At 48.2% G+C, this 7,337-nt stretch overlaps 1 protein-coding gene across 2 annotated transcripts in view; it reads left to right on the top strand.

The window, feature by feature from the left end:
- LOC144107664 (A disintegrin and metalloproteinase with thrombospondin motifs like) overlaps positions 1-7,337 on the top strand; it is a 235,340-nt gene that overhangs the window by 18,023 nt on the left and 209,980 nt on the right. The window lies entirely within an intron of this gene.

Here is a 7,337-nt window from a genome sequence, read left to right as displayed (position 1 = left end):
TTTTCGAGGAGATAAACGCGGGCGCTACAAGCACGTGCTAGCGCGGACAGGCGCACGTGTGAGGGAGGCTATGAACTTGTGTTCGAAAGCAACAGAGAACGCACGAAAAAGAAACACACTCTGCGTGCTTCAAAAGCATGAAAAGCTGTGACGTTTTCAAGGAGCATCTGATTTGTCATCTGTTGAGAATATTCTGCATTCATAAGCGGTTACAATTTCTCTCTCTCACGGTTTCTTTTGTATAAATCTTTGCTTTCCTCCTTGTGCTCCCCTGCGTATGAAATTAGGCTCAGTTTTTAGCAAGGATGTTGTTGTTATTGTTGCTCATATTGCAAGCTAACTAGTGCATTAGCACTCTTTGCGTAAGCTTCTACTACAGGGGCAGGATTACCTGATACCTTATTTGATATCTGATGCGGGTCCTTAGACCCAAGATATTAAACTTATTTTTTGGAATATGGCGGAATGCTCGGCTTGAAGCACTCTGCCACGGGTCGGCCCGGTATTGCACTGCCTCCGGGATCGGCCCGGGGCCTATGGGCTTATTAGCGCGCGGCGCCTTTTCTTTCACTCTTTCATCTCCTATCCTTTAACTCTCCTACTATCGGCACGTGGCAGCGAGCATGGCTCGGCTTGAGCCAGTAGGCAGGCCCGTGCTCTTTCCTTTCTATTTTCCTGGCAACAGCAGTACAGTACAGCTTCTATTACATGCATGCCAGATGACGGGAGCATATTGGCGGTATCTATTGTGGCAGCAATCGCTCCTTTTCCTTTCACTGCGTTGATTGTTCATTTGATTGGCGGTCCTGAATTGCGCTTTCTTTATGTGCGACCGAGGTGCCTATAGTTAGACTAGCACCACGGCGCTCTATTTGTACTGTACTTGTACCTGAACGGGACCCCTCCCAAGTAAGATCGTCCAGATTGTTTGGTCGCTAATAAACTTCCCTTTGTGAATCGCTTAATGGGCTTCTTTCGCACCAGATTTTCTTTGAAACTGCTTGGGAAGACGGGGTTGCCTGTTCTTTCAGTCTTTTTTTTTTTTCAGAGCAGTGACAATGTAGCTGTTAAATGCATTCCTGGTAATGCATATGATAATAAGGTAAGCGTCTTTATGGTAACGAGGAATCGATAAAGATTCACAACGTAAACCTATTCTTTGCACATCTTGCACGGAGGCAGGGTACGCAGATTGAGCTAAAGCTGCATTTCTGTAAAAAATTTAGATGTGAAGGTTGCCGGTTCACTAAGCACTGAAGACACCGGTACGGTCACTGAGGGTCTTGAACGATAAGCTTCTGCAGAAGATGCTTGTGAGGAAGTGCCCAGAATTGCTTCGCTTGGCAGCGGTACTAAGGACAACTGCCGCGACTAAGTGCGCATCTGTCCATGCATGCGCACCTGCACTCAGTCACTTAAAGTTCGTGGAGCTGTACGCTAGCCTAGTCCGTGAAAAGTGGCTACGCTGGCATGCGCTACAAACTTATCGCCACAAGGTCTACGACACCGGGGCGAATGTGACCGTGCCAATGATATTTGCTCAGGCGCGCAGAGTAGCCGAGCGTACGCTTGTATCTACGTGCGTGCGTGAGTGCGTGAGTGCGTGAGTGCGTGCGTGAGTGTGTGTGTGTGTGTGAATGTGTGTGTGTGTGAGGGGGTACGCTGTTGAGGTACTAGAGTGCCGGCGGCATGAGATCATGTTTGCCCATGTGCAATCTGATTGCAGACAGGCGCACAAGTCGGCTCATCTGCATGTGCGCGCCCGAGCGAGCGTGTTTACGAGGTCAACATGCGTGAGCGTTCTTGCACGCTATCTAAGAAACCTTTACACATGCGTGCCCTTGTGGAATCCCTTCACACCCGCATATCATCTGTACGTGAAACGCGAGCCACCAGACACTATAGGGCTCATATGTGTTGGTGGATGGTCGTGCGACTCCTGAAGTAAATGCGTGTTAGCGGGCAGCCGCGAGTACGCGATGCACCACCCATTCAACGAGGCTCTGCTCGAAGTGGAGTGTGTTTACATCTGTGCACGTGCTTGCATAAAGCGAATAGACGGCACGACTCCAGCAGCATCATGTGCCTTCTGATGTGAAATACCGGCACAAGTATATAAAGCAAGAAAAACAAAGACCAGATCCTCGGGTTCTTACCTTTGTTTTTTCCTCTACTGAAAGACCTCCGAGGTTTGTATTCTCCGCTTACGTGGTTCTTAAGGGCTTGCGCACTGTTATCAAAAGTTAGGATGTGAAAATGTTGTTTCGTTACCTTAAGGAATTCTCTACAGTGGAGACGAACCATGTATTGTGCGTGTCTTAACATCACCACCACCGCCCACCCGTGACTCTGCGTATTATGTAGGCCTTTGACAAGGCCACCTAGCCTGCCGTCAAAAAGCAGCAGTTCGTCTACACACTCATACCATAGGAGAGTCATGCGGGACACACAGCAGCTACCGAAAATACGATTCTGGAAGAGTTCCACTATTTATTTGGGCTATTTCGACGAATTATTTGAACTCGAAAGGCTGCCTAGCCTACAAGCTTCTCAAAGCGCACGTATTAAGGCATGATCTAAAATTTGTTCTGCAAAGCGCCGAGGGTAACCGAGTTTGCGAAATTCTAAAAACTGATATGGATATTACAGGGGGCTACACGTCGCTCAGTAATTTAGGGTCCTAACGATAATAGTTAAAAAGTTAACTATTCTATATTCGTTAACCAGTTTACTAGTTAGCACGTTTAGCTGTATTCTGATCTACTACAGCGCTGACAATGCCATACCGAAAAAAGCGCTTTTCTAACTCAAAAAGCGTATTTTCAAAAATAATGTAAAGCCTTAGGTGGCACGCCCTGCTTACCCACAAATCAGAGAAACCAAGAAAGCCTTCTTCACTGGATACACCTTGGCCGGAGGTGTTCTTTACGGGTGTCATATGTCAGGTGGCAGTGAGATTCTTGTGTCCTTCTGTAAAAAACCGCCGTATTTTAATAAGGCCAGCAGTGTCATGAACAATAGAACAAAGCTGAAAATGCTTACCAATAAGCATGAGACGTGCAGAAATAGAAACATGTTCTGACGGCAAACAGCATGCCAAAATAGTGTACGAGCTCTTGAAGTTCGCGTGTAACTTAGAAGTAGCGGCCTCTTTATAAAGCTTGCGTTTTCTGCGAATACGCAAGCTTAAGGGAGACATTTCACTCTATTGCGCCGCGTGTGTGTTGCATCATGCATATGTCGGCGCCGTGTTTCGTGTATGGAGATGAAGTGCTCCCGTTTCCAGCACTCTGAAAGGATTTATGCCTGCATGAATCACTGCGTCTGGAGGCGAGAAGACACTTGCTGTATAGCAAGTCTCCTCCGGTATACGTCTATAACGGAGGAGCGTTATATGTATGTATAGAACGGCTTGGTGCTGCTCTTCTGTGAAGGAGACAGTCCAGACTTGCCATGAAGGAACAGCTAACAATTCCAGTAAGCAAGCTTGAGATGGAAGGTGATGACAAAGAAATTGAAGCGATCTGACGGCCGAACGCGATTGAGCAAAGCGCATTTTGCAGGCATTCAATCGTTTATTACAAACCCACAGACCCACAGGTCCAGACGACACCTATGATAGCAGGGGCAGTGTTACAAAATAAAAAAAAAGTGTCAGCACTTTGACATATAGCATATACACCAACAAGTATAACATAAGCTCAGATAATAAGCAGGGCGTATTATAACAAAACTGCTATTCCGTGTTTCTAAGCAAAAAAGAATACATTACTGAACAGTACACAACCTACGCGCGTGGTAAAACCATGCGTCGTTGTCCATGCGTGGTCTACATTTGAGACCTGGGTGCATGTGACGTCCCCTACAACACAAAGTGAACAAGGGAGAGGGGCGCATCATATGGCTTAGCCAACGTTTCGACGGAGTACTTGCCTTCGTCTGAACATGTCTTCTTGTCGGAATGTTAGCCAAGCGCCCTGAGGCTCCCCTCTTCCTTGTTCACTTCGTGTTGTCAAGAAATCCATTTGCCTGCCCTCTTTCCACTTCTTCCCTGATCCTGTGTGAACTCTAGCTTCACCAAGACGTGTGGTCACTTATCATGACGGCTGTGACGGAGGAGGAGTCTTCTTTCCTTACTACTCCGACACCTGAAGCGCAGCTTAATTGGCAACATGGTTATGAAACTCGTGAGCTGATCTCCTCTCAGGCCGAGGCTTCATTCTCATCAGTAGCGCACACAGTATTCCAGCGGCTGAAAAAGAGTCAGTGAAAATGTGTGCGCACACAAGGGCGACTTCTGATCGGTCTTGCAGCCTGAGCCGCTGTATCTTTCACTACCGTCTTAACAGCTTGCAGCGTTTTGCCAATCCTCTTTAGAAAGGTCGGTTCCACCTTTTCCTCATTCTCATCCGCTATTGTGACTGGCCAGGAAACGGCTGCTAGCGATTCACGAGACGACGTTTTTCAGAAGAGCTCCAATTCAATAACTGATTAGTTCCTGCAAGCAGGGACCAGCGTTTTTAGCGCCGCAAAGCTTAACAAGGGCCACTTGCTATGGACGAGAAGGCAGAAGTCAGTTTTTGTTGGAAAATAAAAACTGAGAAAGGAGCATTGTCAAAACATTTCGTGCTGAACGCAGTCTCGAATTCGTTTCACTAAAATCGCGCACTCTAGTTTTGACCATAGTAATCACCAGAACTCCAAGGGGAGACTGCTTGTTTGTTTTTTCTCACTCGCTCATAGCCATAACATCTTATCGCGCAAGTCACATTACATCCACGATGAAAGGCTGCTAATGGAACGAGAGCACGACCTCCTAAAAGCCAAAACGGGAAAAAAAACTGTTTTATAACGACAGATCATAATCGTGAAGCGTTTCTTTCATGACGTTATAAGCGTCGCTCATGTGCGGTTGCGCCTAGTGCCACTAAAGCGTATTTTTTATCTCGGAGACATCCATTAGCGGTGTGAGCGATCACGACTGCGTACCGCTCCATATATCTTCGGCAGACGGACGGCCACAGCGAGGCGGAAAAAAAAAGGGGGGGGGGGGGGGGGGGGGCAAAGAGCCCGATCGCGCAACCAGTTCAGTCTCCATCGACAGCGTAGGCGCGCGCACGCACACACACAAAAGACAAGCAGCGCCCCCGGTGGCAAAAGATGCAATCGTTCCTTTATGAGCTCCTTCCAGCCTCGAGTGGCAGGCCGGAGGCAAAAGATGGGTCAGCGTGCGGCGTCGCGCACGCGACGAGGTCAGTAATCGGCGCAGTCATGCGCGAGCTTCAACGAGGAAACGCTGTCTATTTTTGTTTTCTTGCACTTTTCTCGCTGCTGCTGCTGCTTCTGCAAAGACAAGAGAGGCATTGATTCGGCTTCGACCTGCCCGTGCGTGCGCCCGGCAGCGCAGCCAGACGGACTGGCTAAATAGGGCACCATGAACGAATCCCGCTTTTTTCGTGGTGCCACGAATCTTCTTTACCTCCATCGCCTCAATTTCTTTTCTTTTTAACCTTTCCACGCCCGTGCGCAGATACTCTTAGCATCGCGTTCGCTCCTGTTATTGCCTCCGCGACATCCCTGCGCCCGCTCGACTCTCTATCTGTTGCTAGGATCGCACTCGTTGATGCCTCCTTTCTTTCTTTCTTCTTCTTCATCTGTGCTCTCTGCTTTCGCACGCTGGTCCTAGCTCAAATCAGAGCCATCGAAGACAAAGGCGGACGCGACTTGTTGGACCACCCGGGGCTATTCGGCTGCTCACGTAGCGGACCGAAGGGGGAACGATGAAGGCAGGAAAATTAAACGGTGATAAGGCCACGCCACGGACGACGCAGACACTGCGCGATTTTCGTTTTGACACGCTGGCTACCCACGGGGGATAATTCGACTTCCAATTCGACCATTCTGGACCTAGGCTGCCTTTGGTGTGCTCGCAATTAACTCGACTGTATACTTCTCTATATAAGTGGTTCCGCCTCTTTCTGGGACATTTGCTTTTCGATTTAAAGAGCAGAATATTGCTCGTTTCTCTCTAGATTTCTTTCGCTATTACGTCTTGGTGGCTTTCTTTGGGGACCAACGGAGTGGGTCCGCTTCGTTTTGCGCCGTAACGTAAGAACAGCGCGAGGCCAATCAGACCACAGCGGAGTTAACCATTCGCGATGATGTGGTGTGCTACTAGCTGTTTTCGCCGTACCGTCTAGCGAACCTCCTCCAGCAGCCTTCTTTGTCTGCGCACAAAGCTTAGAACACGCTGGCTTCATAGAGCCACGCTTTTGCTGTTAAACGACCTTCGTTCGCCGTCAACCCGACGGTTCGCAACACGCTGCTTCAAGCGGTTCTAACCGAAGAGCAGACAACTTATCCCCCAAGCCGCATGTTGCTACGGGTATGATATTTCGACTTGCTGAAATATGCGCGGCTACGTATTATGAGCAGTTTGAGTCCCAATATATATTTTCCTTGTGCCTTGAATGCAGCCATATTAGTCGCCCACTGCATATGCATGCTGCTGTGCCCATGAGATATCTACTGTCGCATGAGCGCCCAATTTCCATATGCAAGACTTCTGGAGACATGCCCGGTGCGCAAATAAAATGCACGCATGTGTTCGCAGTGCTGGTCTGTGTGTGTGTACGCAGTCCTTAGGGCTAGGATACACCTTGACTTATGTCCGCGCAGATGTTCGTGAAACGTCATTTGTTCGTTCTTTTTGTTTATCAAGTTTTTCTGCGAGTTCTGCCTCTTCTGCGCCGTGTTTCCACCGTATCGGTAAGGCTTCCTCGCTCTGAGTTTAATGATGAGGATAACCGAAGTATCCGCGCTTTGGAGACCAAATGCGCCGAGTTGGAAGGGACGCAAAGGACAACCCTGTAGAATTACTGTTTCCGGTAAAAAATCATTACCTTTTCTCTTTCTGGCTATCTTCACGTTTTTCCGGCAGCAAAAGACCCATTTATGGCTAATAAAATGGAATTTAAAAATCTTGCAATGAAAAAAAAAGAATAAAAAATCCGATTCAAGCTAGTCACGCCTACGCCCAGAGGGACCAGTTGCGGCCCTTTTGAAGTGAATGGCGGACATCATCCGCGTACAAAATTAAGCGTCGACAAGAACAGTTCGCTTGAGAAATCGGCCGGTGATGGAGGCACCTGTTTTTCGTATTATGGTCTTTTATAAAAGCTCCGTTCTCGGTGGTCTCTCTGTGGTTAAAACGTAGCACACCCTATCGACACACACCCGCTTCTATTTGTCGTCTATGTTCTTTCGACTTGCCCTTCTGCGAATATTTGCTTCTGAATGAGAAAACATTGCACGCGCACACCTTACCGGGTCCTGGA

This window comes from Amblyomma americanum, chromosome 10 (assembly GCF_052857255.1).
Source record: "Amblyomma americanum isolate KBUSLIRL-KWMA chromosome 10, ASM5285725v1, whole genome shotgun sequence".
NCBI classification, from domain to species: Eukaryota; Metazoa; Arthropoda; class Arachnida; order Ixodida; family Ixodidae; genus Amblyomma; species Amblyomma americanum.
The sequence above is the reverse complement of the archived record's forward strand: the minus strand, read 5'-3'. Positions and strand labels throughout refer to the sequence as shown.